At 38.2% G+C, this 16224-nt stretch overlaps 1 long non-coding RNA gene across 1 annotated transcript; it reads left to right on the plus strand.

Annotated features, from left to right (window-relative positions):
* The first annotated feature begins 215 nt into the window (after positions 1–215).
* Positions 216–1193, plus strand: LOC125777280 (uncharacterized). Its single transcript, XR_007422231.1, has 3 exons — positions 216–330; positions 389–450; positions 754–1193. It is a non-coding gene; the product is annotated as an uncharacterized LOC125777280 (long non-coding RNA).
* The last annotated feature ends 15031 nt before the right edge of the window (positions 1194–16224 follow it).

The raw sequence follows: 16224 nt of genomic DNA on the forward strand, positions 1-16224 counted from the left end.
TATACAGGTTAATGGTTGTGTTTTATGATGGAAATACCTACTGTTTATTACTCGAGCGTAACGCATAAATGGTACAGAGTAAGTCTGTAAGCGGATTCTTGTAAATAGTTCGTTTGTGGCGCTTTTATATATGTACTTTTAAAAGATGATCCGGTTTGAGGTTCCCTACTTTTAAAGAAAAACACAGAAACTTCAAATTTAAATAGTAATATTTTTGTGGCCCCGCGTTACAGTCGGATTTATGTATGTTTCCTGAAGTGAAGGCAACGTAAAGTGTGCGCAATATCTACTTGTACGAGTATACCCGTATGCTATAACTCGTAGCCGTATGTAAGTATGTATTGCATTAAATAAGCTTCAATATAATCTGACTTATTGTCTGCTTTAGAATTTATAACGTTTTCTGGTTGGTTGATTTTCCAGCTGAAGTCATAGTACGACAGGCTGATGGTTAGTAATATAACTGTTTGTTCAGTTGAGGCCTCATGAAAGTGCGTCTGGGAAATTTATAAACTACATACATATATGGCTGGTCTCACCACTCTTTTAGTATTGGCAGCTTTTGCTAATTTCCTCTTAGGATCCTTTCCCACGGAATAGTTATTTTGATAAAAGAAAACTGATATTGCCATCTTTATTTCACACTCAAATAATTTTCATCTCTTTCTGTATATATTTTTATCGGTTACTAATAGTTTTTAGAATATTCTAGAGACTTTCTTGATAGTAACGTATGTTCGCTTCCCTGAACAGGGTATATTATGTTTGCCACGAAGTATGGAACACCCAGAAGGAAGCGTCGGACACCCTATAAAGTATGTATGTATATATAAATGATCAGTATGTTGAGCTGAGTCGATTTAGCCATGTCCGTCTGTTTGCTGTCCGTTTATACATATCTATATATGTATATACGAACTAGTCCCTCAGTTGTTAAGATATCGTTTTGAAATTTTGTAAAAGTAATTTTGTCTTCAAGAAGCTGCTCATTTGTCGGAATTGCCGATATCGGACTGAATACAAAATTTATGTTTGATAAAAACAAACCTTGTTTGTATTTTCACAATTTGATTAAAGAGATTACAATTTTTATTATTATAAGTGTTATAAAATTTAATTTTATTAAAATAGGTGTCCACAAATGGGGCGGCGAGAATCCTATTCCGACTTTTACGGATGGATGTCCTAAAGTAGAGGTGTTGACGCGGCGCAGTGTTTCAGCGAATGTTGGTAGCGAATTGACGTGTCGAATTGTTTAGGACGAATTGTGTTTCTTATCCTGCTGTCCATCCTTTTTGCTTAGTGGTTAGGGGTGCAGGTGTGGTGAGTTGTGTTGTAGTTATCAGCTGTGGTGAATTGCGCTGTTATATTAGGATGCGCCAGTTTTATCGGGTAGAGGGGGTGGATGCTTAACTCATTTAAATACGGACTACTATAACATATACATATGTAGCTGCCAACTAAACTAAACGATCGGAATCAAGTTCTTGTATGGAAAACTTTCATATTTGATAATGCATCTTCACAAAAGTTGGCACAGATTATTTTCTAAGATAATTATATAATATACGAAGAAATTGTTCAGATCTGTTTGCTATAGAAAAAGCTACTATACAAACTGAACGATCGGAATTGATTGCTAGTATGGAAAATTGTTGCATTTGACAAGATATATTGGGTTGTCTTGCGGTATTTTCGCTAGTTGGCGCTGAAAGCGCGTAGTTCTAGTTTTATTCGTTGCATCGGGTCATGCTATACCTTTTTGGAAAGCTCATTTCACGCGCTAACATGTGTTTAATTGATTGTCGTTCTTTTAAGTTGTTCGTGAGTTATAGCGTCGCAAACATGGAGCAAAATAAAGAGAAAATACGGCATATTTTACTGTACTACTACGATAAAGGCAACACGAATTGATTCAATAAAATACCGCAAGACTTTTTTGACAACCCAATATTTACGAAATTTGGTATAGATTATTTTCTAAGGCAACAATGTAATATCGGAAAAAATTGTTCAAATCGGCTCACTATAGCATATAGCTGTCATACAAACAGCACGATCGGAATCAAGGGCTTGTATGGAAAACTTTAACACTTGACGTGGTATCTTCACGAAATTTGACATGGAACACATAGTTACTAAAAGAAATCCACGTGCGAAGGTATATTAGCTTCGGTGCAGCCGAAGTTAACGTTTCTACTTGTTTTAAAGCAAAGAAGTTTTTTTTTATAAACTACTAAACCCACTAGGTGGATATAGTTGGAGATCCTATAACGTATATAAATAAATGATTCCTGAGTCGATTTAGCCACATTCGTCTGTCTGTCTGAACATCGGAATTAAGTGGTTGTATTGAAAACTTTTTATTTGACGAGCTTTCTTCGCCAAATTTGATATGGGTTGTTTTCTAAAGAAACTGTGCAATCCCCAAAGAAATTGTTCAGATCGGATCACCATAGCATACAACTGTCATACAAACAGAGCGATCAAATTCAAGTATATACTTGCATTATTTTTTTTTTGTTCTTTTTTCGTGTTTTTTCATTTAAATGTACCGAAATTCTTAAAAGTATGTGTTAATTGTTATAAATATTCACTATGTCTCCGCAACAAAACAACAAATAAGTATGTGTGAGTGTATTAGTTTTTGTGTACGCCAAGAAAAGTATGCAAGTAGTAGTGTGCAATTTCGCCTTGAAAGCTCAATGAAGGGTTCTTTAGGGAAAACCAAAAATTAAAGGCTGTCATAAAACAAAAACAACAGCAACAACACAATAAAACAAGTCACACAACAACTCAGTGGTGTTGCGTTGCAGGATAATAATATTAATTTATTATCATCAAGATAAAGTTAGGAAACTTTAAAGTTAAAATGAAGAAGCTGTTGCGGTTTATGTAAGTTTATAGTTATTCCCCGATTTTTTTCAGCTAACAGAGTAGGGTTGTGGAGCGACATACTCATTGTATGTCGGCTTGGTTAGGCTTCAGAGCTTGCCGCTTACGTGCGAGTAGCTGGGCGTCGTTATTGTTCTTACAGCGTAAAACATATGTGTATATACTTGTATGTGTGTAGAGATTTGGTTTGTAGTAAAATATTAGTTGTGTAAATTAGTTTGAGAACTTGGAGGCGACCTCTTGTTTGGCGGGTTCTTCTCACTGCTACGTAAGCAATTTTGTTTTTGTTTTTGGTGTTACTCTCTTGTTCAGAGGATTGAGGCAGATGTTTTCGTTAATAAAACCAACAGATTTGGTGTACGGTTTTCGAGTTAATTACTTAATTGTTGGGTACAAAAACTTTTCGAGACCCAGTATCTTCCTTTTGTGTATGCAGGTACCTATGTATGTACATATGTATTCGTATATAGTACATTTAGTACTGGTTTATACGAGTATTAACGGAGGCTTTTTGAAACTTTTTGAATTTATTTAGTTTAAGAGGTTTTACCATAGAGGCAGTAACAGGAGGTGGTTGTATAAGAATCGTTGAACACTCTTGTCCCTCTCGTCCTTTTGGACAAAGCTTGCAGCTTTTGAACGATACAACTTAAAATTAAGAATATGGCTTTACAGAAACGGTTCATAGTAGATGATCGCCTGTCATTCCCATAAAACAAATATCACAACTTTTCTGACCGACAATCCAAGCATGACCACAGTTTTACCACAACGCCTTTTTAACTGATGTTGGTTAAAGTTATATACTTTTCAACATCACTGATTAAACGTTTTCGAAATGGATCGACATTTTGAATCAGTAGCCATTCGGCGACGAAAATTCGGTCCATGGGGCTTATCGCGTTAACTCGTGTGGCACCCATAAATGGAGTTTTTTTGTGTCAGACATACTTAAATAGTTTTAAACGAGGTTTTGTTCAATATTTAGCTCCTGAGTAATTGAATCAGTATTTATATAATCATGATAATCGGATCTAAGAGGCTGCATTTATATACGACGGAAGAGTATCAACGCCAAAGCATATTTCATAATCATATGGGGAATGTTATCTTTCGTTAATATTGTTTATATGTGTGTTTTTAATGCTTCAGTTCTAAATTAAAATTAAAAAATCTCCACGGATCGAACAGTGAAATAGGAATAGAAGCAGGCTTCTTCTGTAAAAATCCGTAAGCAGCTTCTAGCTAAATCACTACAATTCAGTCTTCTAGGCCAAGATTGTGAGCATTACTAAAGGTCTCGAGTGAGTTTCTGTTCTAACCGCCAAGTATGAACTTGGCAAGTGGCAATTAATGCCATCCGTAGCGCTAATACAGAGTCACTGTGTTAGATTATGCAAATGCAAGACGGCAACAACTAAGCTCTCAGTAGGTAACTCAGTTAATAGCATCTGGGTGCCGAGTCATATAAGAATAGAAATAAATGCAATGACAGATGGGCTGGCCCGCGCGAGGTATTCACCTCCTCGAAGCGTTGTTTGAAGCCATGGATCCTAGAGAAGCACGTCAAGGAACAATAGCAACACAGGGTAAACCACAAAGTTACTTTGGTTTAGAGCTGACGGTGACGGACCAAAAAGCTTCTACTTCTATGTAAAATTAAACTTAGTGTAATAGAAAGGGTCTTTGAAATGCACCTATCCTGAAGATCCAACCTTCAAAAAATTAGACAAGTGGATTCGACGGAATGCAGAGCATGGGCTGAGTTTTTTCACAAACTCATTGAGTTTTTGGATAAGACTTAATTTGGTGACCACACGGCCTCAGTGCGGCTGCCTGCGGTCTGAGCTCATGTAGTACCTCTCTTTTCAACCAACCAACCAAATTCTTAAGTCATTTTAAACATTGTGGCAATTTACGAGTATACTGAACCCGAACTGAATGAGTACCTTTGGAACCACAACCAGATGTAACTAGCTACAGATTTCCCAACCTCTTTTATGTACGATAACCTGAAAACGTTGAAAAGTTAACGGTACTTAACGAAGTTTGACTTCATACTACTGTTAATACCTCTGCTTTTATCAACGTTTGAAAATTTCGCATTTTCCGTTAAATTTAATACAACAAAGTTATGAATAGGTGTTCGAGGTCATAAATAAGTGTAAGTACGGCGTACTTATGTATGTATGTACAGCAAAACCTCCAACCATGAAGTTCTCAGCAGCGCTTTTTATGCGCAAATCTACAGCGAGCATGTAGCGCCAGAATTCTTCTAGCCGCGCATATGAATGTTAATGTAACTAATAAATTCTCCAAATTGCATTTGACATACGCGTGGGGTGTCATAATTCAGGCTTCACCTGCCGCTTCATGATCCGAGCGCTACTTATGGCTTATGGTGTAGAGAATTTATATAACACATGACTTATACAGGGTAGGCCATTTAAAGTTGACCCATTTGTTTCTAAAAAAAAAGAACAAAAGAAAACAATGTTTTTTGTTCATTTCAAAAATAATTTATTTTGGTCCAAGGGGATTTGTTTCAGCTAATATTTAAAAATTAGATCGCGTAAATGGGCACCTTTAGCTTTGACAGCTAAATGCACTCTTTTTTCGACATTTTCCATGACTTTGGCCAATGTTTCGGATGATATGGCGGCTGTTTCACGTCGAATGTTGGCTTTCAGTTGAGCTAAGGTCTTTGGCTTATTAGCGTATACCTTGGATTTCAAATAACCCCACAAATAAAAGTCTGGTGGCGTCAAATCTGGTGATCTCGGTGGCCAGTCAACATCACCATTTTTCGATATCAATCGCCCGGGGAAAAATGGTCGCAATAAATTGATTGTTGGTCGAGCTGTATGGCATGTAGCCCCGTCCTGTTGAAACCAGAAGTTATCCATGTCATTTTCGCGAATAATGGGTATCACAAAATCCGTTATCATGGCTCGATAACGCTCACCATTGACTGTTGTCGTGGCTCCATCATCGTCTTCGAAAAAAATACGGTCCGATGATCATATTCGCGCAAACACCGCACCAAACTGTTACTTTTTGGTCGTAAAGAGGCTGTTCTTCAATTAATTGAATATTTTCGGTGGCATAAAATCGGCAATTTTGCTTGTTTATGCCTCCATTCAACGAGAAATGTGCCTCGTCTGACATGATGAGTTTTCGCCAAAAGTCAAGTTCGTTTTCAGCCATTTCGATGGCCCATTTGCCAAAATTAAGGCGTCGCGGATAATCAGCTGGGTTTAGTTTTTGTGCCATTTGAATTTTATATGGAAACATCTTCAAATCTTTATATTATGCGTCGGAGAGTGGTGCGAGAGATGTCTAATTCCTGAGAGCGGCGATAACTCGATGTCGATGGAGTCTCCTCAATACTGGCTCGTACAGCTTCGATATTTTCATCAGAACGTCTTGTGCGTTGTCTGGATGCATGACTGGCATTACTGAGATTACCGGTGTTCACAAATTTTGCGTATAAAGACTTAATTGTGTTCTTAACTGGAGCACTTTTCACTTTATTTTTTTTGCGAAACGCACGTTGAGTTAACACAATTGAAAAGTTATTTTGAATATAAAGCTGAACAATTTCAGCGCGTTCTTTTGGAGTGTACTGTTCCATGGTATAAATTGTCTTCGAATGACGCTTCTAACGCGGTATGACATTAGCCGATTTGTCAGCGCTGTTAAAAGTTACAGCGTTGCCAGATGGGTCAACTTTAAATGGCCTACCCTGTACTCACACATTGCAGTTGCGTGCTGAAAATTATGCTGTTGCTTTGAAATAGTGAACGAATTAAAAAACAACAGTTAGAAGTTGCATACGCACACAAGCATAAACACACACACGCGCTCACACATGTAACTGTTCATATTTACAGAGGCACACGTGAGGCACCCATTTGTGCGGAAATTTATGACAAACTACATTAATGAGAGCGCGCAGAGCGCTCGTCTGAGTCCTAAATGAATGAGTATGTGTTGAAGTGTTATGGAGGAAAGGCTATAAAAATATTGTTAAAAAATTTATTGTCAAATAAAACAATAATATATTGCATAGCGGTCGTAAAATTCACGATGCAAGCAAAATGTACAGGTTTACAACTAACCTTGTGACCTAAAAGAGCGTTGCTGAGAAAAATGTCAACAAAGTTTGCCTTAGAATATACAGGTTAATGGTTGTGTTTTATGATGGAAATACCTACTGTTTATTACTCGAGCGTAACGCATAAATGGTACAGAGTAAGTCTGTAAGCGGATTCTTGTAAATAGTTCGTTTGTGGCGCTTTTATATATGTACTTTTAAAAGATGATCCGGTTTGAGGTTCCCTACTTTTAAAGAAAAAACACAGAAACTTCAAATTTAAATAGTAATATTTATTATTGTTCGAAGGAAAATTCTTTGGCATTTACTTATTTAAGATTATTTCTCTTAAATGTTGGCCGCGGCTACGCTTAGATTGTTCATCCGTTCAGTTCAATCTTCTTTCGAGCATTTCGACTAACGAATGACACACGTGATGTTTTGCTCCAACACCAGAATCGAAGCGGGTTTGTCCCCATAGACTTTGGAATTTACATATCCCAACAGGCAAAAGTCTAACGATGTAATATCACACGTTATTGATGACCAATCGAACGACCCAAAACGTTAAATTATCTACTCACTAGTGTTTTCTCAATAAATCCAATGATGGGATTTGTGGGAAGCGGGCCTTCTTGTTGAAATCAAATGTCGCTGAGATCACGAGCTTCAATTTCAGGTATCAGTAAGTGGGTTATCATGGGGCGATAACGGTTGCTATTGAAAATTACGTTCTCACTGATATCATTGATGAAGAAATATGGATCGATGATTCCTGCGACCCACAAGCATACTAGGGTGGGTCGATTCCGGACTTTTTTCGATTCGGTATTTCTAATAGTGCGGAAAAGTTGCCTTAGTACTTCCTGATTCCAATGCAACTTTTTGTTTTGAGATCGGATTGCATCTTCAACCCCAACTCCGGCCTTGAAATTTCGGAAATTCGCCAAAAAACGTGAAATTGTCTACCTAGCGCCTGAAATACGCATCTCATGGCAAAATGTATAAAACAAAAGTTATTTGTCACGTCATTTGCTACCGAAATGTGATCATGGCCGTAGGATGAACCGCTCCCGAGATACGTGCGCAAGGTGAAAATCGGCTTGCGGCCACACTCTTGACGTTGATTTCACCGAGTGCAATCACTCACATTCATTCACCTACGCCAAAGGACACGTTCGGATAGGTCTCCCCACAAATATTTTTTCATCGAGTTCCTTCACTTTTGTCGGTGATTTCGTCGAGTTCTATCACTTACATTCATTTCCCTGCGACATACGACACGTTCGGACTGGTCTCCACATAAATATTTTTTCATTGAGTTCCTTCACTCTTGTCGTTGATTTCGCCAAGTGCTATCACTTATATTCTCTATATATATATGTATATATTGATCTACCTGAAACAAAAAAGATTATAAAGAAAAATGAACGTAAAGAAAAGCTTTCAAAACGTCATTCAACATCAACACTTACCAGAAAAGTATCAGCTAGAACACGTGACCATTCAGATCAGCCAGACTCTCATACAGACGACAACAATGTAGGTGCGTCGCACATGGATTCTTCCAAAAACGATGCTGATGAATTTTCTCTTCCATCCTCTAAAACCAAACAAAACACACTAGTATTAGAACACACTGCTTTAGCTGCCCAAAGATTTGGAGTAAGTGATAGAGCAACGGCCTTGATTGTTTCATCTGCTTTTCTGGATGCCAAAAAAGCAGGTTTGTTAACAGAGGATCAGGCTAGCTTTGTGACTGATAAATGCAAGATTAGTCGGGCAAAAAAAAGTGTTGCAGTTAAGCTCCAAAACACCGAAAGTATTGACTCTGTATATGGGCTGTATTTTGACGGCCGCAAAGACAATACACTTACACAAGTCAGCGAAGGTGAAAAGTACTACCGCGGCACTATCAAAGAGGAACATATTTCTCTTATAACGGAACCTGGTTGTTATTACTTTGGCCATGTCACCTCTCCTTCCGGGCCAGCTGAGGATGGACGCAAGCTATATGGCAACATTTACAAGACAATTCAGTTGATGTGGAACATCTAGAAGTTGTCGGTGCTGATGGCACCAACACGAACACAGGTTGGAAAGGTGGAATCATTCGGGAACTAGAAGAAAGAATAGGTAGGCCATTACAGTGGGTTGTTTGTCTTCTATATTTCAACGAACTTCCATTTCATGCTCTTTTCGAACACAATGATGGTGTCTCAAAGAGTCCAAATACATTCTCTGGCGACATAGGTAAACTTCTCCATGATTGTGAGAAGTTGCCTGTTGCCAAATTTGAAAGTTTTCCATCCCGCCAATTACGTTCTGAGGTTATTAATCCGACCCAACTTAGCACAGACCAAGCTTATCTCTATAAAATATCGGAAGCTGTTATTTCCGGTCAACGTTCCTCCAGGTAACATGTGCAAATCTCGCTGGCTCACCTGTGCAAATAGAATTCTGAGATTATACATTTCTACTGACAAACCAACAAAGGAAATAAAGATTTTGGTCAAGTACATACTTACAGTTTACTCACCTTTGTGGTTCTCAATAAGATTCAACAGTTCAATCAAAGATGGCTCACGCCATCTCTATGCTGCAATTCAAAGGTCGAGATACTTACCTGCTAAACTGCGCAAGGTTGTCGATTCATCCATTCAACAGAGCAAAGAAAGCATGCTCTTCCAGAAAACATTCTCCTTAGTATGATGACTGACGAACGGATAGAGGTCAGAAAGTTGGCCTTTGACCGTCTTCTGGCAGCCAGAGAAGCAGAGTCTGACACTGTAAATGGAAGGGTTAGATGTAATAAAGTGCCAAAGCTGAATTTCAAAGCTAATAATTATTACGATATGATTAACTGGAAGACTATTACCTTGACTGTTCCACCAGTTCTTTGTTCAGTTTGTGACGAAGAACTCATAAAAAGGCTGTCGGGAGACACTGCAGAGGTATGGAAATTTAGCGAATTCCCCTCTCACACCGTGGCAGTCGAGAGAACCGTCAAACTGGTGACAGAGGCATCCTCTAAAGTTATTGGCCCCCAATCCCGTAATCGTTTTATACGCTCTACACTGAAATCTAGGCAACAAGTGCCAAAGTTTAGTACAAAATCTCAATAAATTTGATACAGATTCAGACTAAAACAAGCCTGACATATGGTTGGTTGGTTGGGTTGGGCTTGGGAGGAACCCGAAGAGCAGCCACCTCCACGCGGTGGGTTCTGGGTGACCAATACAGGTTAGCTGAGAGCTGCAACAATTTTCACCTTGCGCTCTAGCGCGCCGCCTTTTCGCTCGTATCTCGGGAACGGTTCGTCCTACGGCCATGATCACATTTCGGTAGCAAATGACGTGACAAATAACTTTTGTTTTATACATTTTGCCATGAGATGCGTATTTCAGGCGCTAGGTAGACAATTTCACGATTTTAGGCGAATTTCCGAAATTTCAAGGCCGGAGTTGGGGTTGAAGATGCAATCCGATCTCAAAACAAAAAGTTGCATTGGAATCAGGAAGTACTAAGGCAACTTTTCCGCTAAACTGCACTAAACTAATGCACATCAAACCGTTCTTTTTTTTAGATGAACTGGCAGCTCTTGAATCTCTTCAGGTTGCTCTTCGTCCCAAATGCGGCAATTTTGCTTGTTTAAATTTGGCTCGGAAATGTCTGATCTTCTTAGATCTTTTCAAGAGCTCATAGAGCGAAGTGATGTCGCTTGGGAAGGTCGAGCGGTTTCAGTTTTTGCACATGCTGTATTTTGTACGCTTCCTATTTCAGATTTCGACGTAAAGTGCGCCAAGTCGTTCCATACGTCAGCCCGAGTTGCTGTGAACGGCGCCGAATCGGCTTTCAACGGTCTTCGTCTCCACTCTCAGCTACGACTGTTATATTTTTCCACTCCGTGCTGGACGTGATCTATTCGATGGAATATTTTCCAATATTGACTCAGCATTCCAGATGCATGATGGTGGCCGATCATGTTGACCATAAGTTGAGCGAACCGCGCGAAACACATTTTTTACAGAACGTGAATTTTCGTAATAAAGTTGAATGATTTGTTAGTCCCTACTTCGATCACCCAATGTATTTCTTATAGGATAAAAGTGTAAGAATATAATTTTTATCTTGATTTCAATAGGTCAGTATATATGACAGCTGACCGATGTGGTGTTTCGATCCGAACTGCTTGTTCGGAGATTGGTTGTGGCATTACCTTTTATAATAATCTAAGTCAAAACAGTGAAGTTAATTTGTCAAATAAAAAAAAATTTGTAAAAAATGTTAATTTTCGTCTGTAAATTTGTTCTTACCTTGGACAATAATCTCTGCCAAAGTTTGTAAATATATCTTGTCAATATAAGAGCTTGACATCGATCGATTATTTCTTAATTTAAATATATATATTTGCTTTCTTTATTTTACGAGTATTTCAGTGAAATTAGCGGCATGGAGCTAGAAAGGCGCATGTTCCAGCTACTAAGCATGGATCTGGTCGGATGAATACATGCCCAATGATTGGAAAGATGTATACTCTGCCCTATCCCCGAGAAGGAGAACCCGCAGTCTGCGCTATTTTTTCATGATTAGCCTCTTTATATTAGATAGTTACAAAGTTCTTTCGACAATATTGTGTGGAAAACTTATTTGCGTAGCTTTACTCATGGCATATCAACCATAGACCAGAACCTTTTTACAGATTTTAAAGCCGCTAAATTTGGAATCCCTGCGAATATTATACGGTTATGTGGAATGACGTTTAGCACAACCATCTATATTTATGCGGTAAAAAGCTACCCCGAAGTTCGAAAATCTTTATATTAAACATATGGAGACTAAGGGAAGTATTGGTCCGATTCAACCCATTTTTGATATTATAAGAGAAGGATTATTCGTTAATTTTAGTTGTACATATATGTATATCACACATTGACCGATATTTTCGGCCAAAGTCAACTATATTTTTCAAGAGAAATTTAAAATTGTGCTATATGGGCGTGGTTGTTGTTCATAAGTTGACATAAGAATATAAAAAAATGCCACATATTAAATTTTGTTGAAATCGGTTGGTCGGGTCCCAAGATATAAAAAGGGGGCGGTGCCCCGCCCATCGTCCAATTTTCACAACAGTTCTCATAAAGCTCTTTTATACCAACTCGGTGGTAAAATTAAGAGTCTCTGGAGTATTTAGTTATTGATTTATCACGCTTTTAGTAGTTTTTAACAGTATTTTTAGATTGGGAGTGAGTGGAATTATCCACCGATTTCGTCCATTTTCACACTGTCGTCAGAGGTTCTTATACGGTTTGTACTCAGCATATTTGGTTGCTGTACTTTAAGCAGTTACGTTGTACATTAAACTTGTTAGATGGCGGGGCCACATCTTAAAAATATGCGTTAATTGTTATAAACATTCACTATGTCTCCGTAATAAATAAGTAAGTGTATGTGTGAGTGTATTAGTTTTTGTAGGCCAAAAAATGTATGCATGTAGTAGTGTTCAGTTTTGCCTTGAAAGTCCAATGAAGGGTTCTTTAGGGAAAGCCAAAGACTAAAGGCTGCCATAAAACAAAAACAACAGCAACAACACGATAAAACAAGTCACACAACAACTCAGTGGCGTTGCGTTTCAGGATAATAATATTAATTTATTATCACCAACGATAAAGTTAGGAAACTTTCAAGTTAAAATGAAGAAGCTGTTGCGGTTTACGCAAGTTTACAGTTAGAAGTCGATTTTTTCAGCTAACCAAGCAGGGTTGTTGAGCTACCTACTCATATGTACGCTTGGTTAGGCTTCAGAGCTTGCCGCTTTCAGCTTACATGCTAGTAACTGGGCGTCTTTCTTTTTCTTAAAGCGTAGTAAAATGTTAGTTGTGTAAATTAGTTTGGAAACTGCTGCGTAAACAATTTGGTTTTCTTTTGGTATTACTCACTTGCTCAGAAGATTGAGGTGAGTGTTTTCGTTAATAAAACCCGCAGATTTGGCTTACAGTTTTCGCGTTACTCATTTAAATATTGGGTACAAAACAGTAAGGAGACGCAATAACCTCCTTTTTGTGCATGCCGATACCTATGTATGTACATACATATGTATTCGTATATATGTAGAACGGGGTTATACGAGTATCAAAGGAGGCTGAAAAACCTTTTGAATTTATTTTGTTTATGAGGTTTTATGGTAATAGGCATTAGCAGGAGGCGAGCCCCTCCTAATAGGTGTTGTCTGGAGTTGCCCAGTAATATATTTTCTCTCCTTTGGAAAAAGCTTGCAGCTTCTGAACGATACAGTTCGGAAGTAAGAGTTTAGCTTTAGAGAAGCGGTTCATAGTAGAGCTTCCCTGCCAATCGCAATCGAAAGTGATATACTTTTCAACATTACTGATTAAAACGTTTTTGAAGTTCAGCACCGATTCGCCGATGAACAATCGTTCGCCCCTGAGTAATCGAAATAGTATTTGCATTACGGTAAAAGTAGACAATTTCTTTTTTTTGTTTTTAATGCTTCAGTTTTAGATTGGAATTAAAAATTCCACTAGTGAAATAGGAATAGGAGCAGGCTTCTTCTCTAGAAATCCATACGAAGAAAGCCGCATCTAAATGACTAGAATTCAGTCTTTTACGACGGGACAAATTAAAGGCGCCAAGTGAGTTTCTGCTCTACACTGCACGTGTTCTTAAACTTTTTAGTCGATAGCCAAGTGCCAATTAAGACTATCCGTAGCACAAACGCAGAGTCACTACGTTAGGTTATTCAAGCCGGCAATAACTAGGCTCTCAGTAGGTAACTCGGTTAATAGTATCAGGGGTCTCTGTCATAATAGGAATAGAAATGTAAAGACAGCCGAGCAGGCCTGCGAGAGGGCAGCTGGAAATACAATTCTCCAAATCTGCTCTAGACCATTCACTTCCTTCAAGGGTTGTTTGAAGCAAAGAATCATAGAGAAGCATGTCAGATCTTGGGACATTAGCCACACGGGGAATACCACAAAATTAATTCGGTGTTGTGTTGAAAGTGGTTGACCAAAAAACTTCTACTTCTTGGTAAAAAGAAACTTAGTAATATTGTAGAGATCTTTACAGATCCCACTTTAATAAAATTATTCCTGCGAATGCTCAATCTTCAGCGGACTGTGATATATTCCATGGTTCCCAATACTCCAAGTTAAGAGACATTGAGCAGATGTGATGGGAAAATTCAGGTTTTTCACCAAATCCATTGAGTTGCTGGATAAGACTTAATTTGGTGACGACCCGGCCTAAGTGCGGCCGTCTGTGGTCTGCGCTCACGCACCTCCCTTTTTAACTAACTAACCATCTTTGTAGTCTTAATTTATTTTGACCATTGTGGAAAGTTTAATGGAATTGAAACTGAATGAAACCACAACCGGATGTAACATATCTACAGATTTGAGTAATTCGACGGCCTCTTCTATGTATGATCAGGTGTAATGGTAAAAAAAGTTTACGAAGTCTGACTTCATCCAACTTTTAAGACCTCTACTTGTACCAATGCTTGAAAATTTCGCATTTTCCGTGAAATTTAATACAAAAAGGTTATGAATAGGTGATCGGGGTCATAAATATGCAGGTGCGAGTGCGGCGTACTTATGTGCAGCAAAACCTGCAACTATGAATTTCTTAGCAGAGTTTTTTTTGCGCAAATCCACAGTGAGTTTGTAACGCCAGACTTCTTCTAGCCGCGCATATGAACACTAATGTAACTAATAAATTCTCCAAATTGCATTTGACATACGCGTTGGGTGTCATAATTCAGGCTTCACTTGTCGCTTCATGACCCGAGCGCGACTTATGGGGTAGAGAATTTATATGACACATGACTTATACTCACACACACTCATACATTGCATATGGGTGTGTGCTTTTACAGTGAAAATTATGCTGTTGCTTTGAAAGAGTGAACGAAGTAAAAAACAACAGTTAGAAATTGCATACGCATACAAGTATACACCCATTTGCGAAAATTTATGTGAAACTGCATTAATGGGAGCGCACGGAGCGCCCGTTGGAGTCCTCAATGAATGAGCATGTGTTGAAGTGTTATGGTCGAAAGGCTATAAAAATATTGTTAAAGAATTTATTAGCAAATAAAACACTAATATATTGCATAGCGGTAGTAAAATTCACGATGCAAGCAAAATGTACAAGTTTTCTACTAACCATGTGGCCTAAAAGAGCCCTGCTGAGAAAATGTCAACAAAGCTTACCTTAGAATATACAGGTTAATGGTTGTGTTTTATGATGGAAATACCTACTGTTTATTACTCGAGCGTAACGCATAAATAGTACAGAGTAAGTCTGTAAGCAGATTCTTGCAAACAGTTCGTTTGTGGCGCTTTTATATATACCGGGAGGTCCATACATACATATATATATATATTAGAGTGGGTCAATTTTTTTCTTGACAAAGCGGTTATCAAAATCGTAAACTACGATGAATTCTAAGAAAATTTGCCCAAGAAACCATGGGTCTAAAATGAAAATCGAGCCTCCGGTTTTTAGCGAGAAAATTTCGTATATTGTATTTTGTAAAAAAAAAATCCAATTCCTATTCCACTGTCGATTGTTTGCTTGTTTTGTAGCTATCGAAGCTAATTTGCTCAAATTTGGTATGTGATGTTGTATTTAAGCAGAAAATTCGACAGTACAGAAATTTTTTATAGGGGGCGTGGCACTGCCCACTTATGAGTTCATATGCATATCTCTGGAACCACCCCACCGATTACGTTCAAATTTGGTATACATATTACACAATGCCTACTTAAGAGATATCTGGAAAATGATCGAAATCGGATAATAACCACACCCACCTACCATATAACGGTAATTTTTGAAAACACTAAAGATCGGAAATTTTAATAACTGTTGAAGGGAAACATCTTGAGTTTGGTATTCGGTGTTGTATTGCAACCAGAAATTCGACAATATGAAAATTTTGGCATGTCACCGCCCACTTTTGAGTGCATATCGCTCATTTGCTGCAAGACCGGCATAATTCAAAAAACGTGATTTTGGAGTTAATGCTGCAGAATTGTTCGTTATATCATACTTCATGTTGAGTGAAAAATTCATATGAATACCTCTTATATGCTCCGCTTGAGAAGAGGTGTAAGGTTGGAGTCACCGTGTAAGGTTGTAGTAAGTTGAAAACTTTAAACGCGTTTTCTGGCGAATCGATTTTTTTGACTTATGCCGGTCTTGCAGCAAAT

Source organism: Bactrocera dorsalis, chromosome 3 (assembly GCF_023373825.1).
Source record: "Bactrocera dorsalis isolate Fly_Bdor chromosome 3, ASM2337382v1, whole genome shotgun sequence".
NCBI classification, from domain to species: Eukaryota; Metazoa; Arthropoda; class Insecta; order Diptera; family Tephritidae; genus Bactrocera; species Bactrocera dorsalis.